This window comes from Tupaia chinensis, unplaced genomic scaffold (genome assembly GCF_000334495.1).
Source record: "Tupaia chinensis unplaced genomic scaffold, TupChi_1.0 Scaffold143696_1, whole genome shotgun sequence".
Taxonomy (NCBI): domain Eukaryota; kingdom Metazoa; phylum Chordata; class Mammalia; order Scandentia; family Tupaiidae; genus Tupaia; species Tupaia belangeri.
The window spans coordinates 559,204-560,833 of NW_006203544.1; positions in this window are offsets into that span (position 1 = coordinate 559,204).

Here is a 1,630-nt window from a genome sequence, read left to right on the forward strand (position 1 = left end):
TGTAGTTGACTGTGGCTCGAGTCCCAGACCTGGTGACTTAAACTCATGCTGGGTATGTGTGCATGCGTGCCCAAGAGCCAAAGAGGAGAATGGAGGAGAAGGGATTGTGGTGTGGCCATTCCCCCAGGGGGTGGAGGGGGTGACTTTTTGCCTTCTGTCTCTCCCTATCTTTCCAGCTAGCACATGCGCTCTATAGCAAAAACCTCTCAAAAAAAAATATATTACTGACAAAATATGAAATTGTATTGTCCAAACAGAACTTTTTAATGAATACTTTTTAAATTTTACTTTGGTTTTATAGCTATTGAAAGCATTGATTTTTATGGGGAGTTTAAAATTAATGTATTTGCTGCTGTATTATAAATAGAAATTAATTAGTCTAAGTCATATAGCTAGCTTTGTTAAATTGGTTAATCGTGATCTAGTGTCTATAACTTGAATGTAAAAATAATTGTAATTTGCATATTTATGGCATGCAAACAAATCTAAAAATTTCTACCAGCTGAAGGAAAATATTAGTAATCTATGTAAAATTGACTTTAACAGAAATTAGTAATTCTATATACACAGTATTTAACTTAATCTTTCCATGTGATTTATGAATATGGTGAACATATTTCTGAAGTGATACTTATCAAGCAAAATCTAAATCAGTTACGTCAACCTTGAGGAAAATACTGAAACAATGTTTTTGAAATTAGTTCTTTCTCACCTAATTAGAGGGTATATTGGATTGTCAGAAAAGTCATGATGCAATTTTGCATAGAAAAAACAGAAAAAATACATTTTGACTTTTCTGTCAAATGAATATTTATAGTGTTGCAGACAATATATTTAAAGGGGTTAGTTTTGTAAGTCAACCCAAATTCTGGTTCTACCACTTCCTAATTACTAAACTTTGGCAAATTATTTCTTTATTCTTATCTAGTCATTTTAAAATAAAGATACACAACATGAGCCAGCAGGTAGCATACTGTAAAGGCACTGGATTCTCACTTGGCCAACTGGGCTTTATTTCTGGGGTCTCTACTCTGTTCCATGGTCCTCATGCTGTTTTTGTGCCAATACCCTATTGTTTTGATTATCACAGCTTTGTAATATATTTTGGGGTCAAGAAGTGAGATGCCACCCACTCCACTCTTCGTGCAAGATGACTTTAGCACTATGGAGTCTTTTATTATTCCAGACAAATTCTATAATTGTCTTTTCTAGATCTGTGAAAAACATCTCTTGCAATTTTATAAGGATTGCATTAAATATGTAGGTTAATTTGCGTAGGATTATCCTCTTGATTATATTAATTCTGCCAATCAAGGAACATGGGCTGTCCTTCCACTTCAATTTTCTTTTTAAGGATTTTATAGTTTTCCTTATAGAAGTCTTTGACTTCCTTGGTTAGTTTTATTCCTAGGTATCTTATACTTTTCGTGGCTATGGTAAATGGGATTACTTTCTTCTGTTCTGTCTCTGTCTGTTTGTCATTTGTATATAGAAATGCTATAGATCTTTGTAAGATAATTTTGAATCCTGCCACTTTATGCATTTATTACTTTGAGAAGTTTCTTCATGGATACTATTAGGTCTTCTGTATATACAATCACGTCATCTGAAAACAGAGATAATTTCAGTT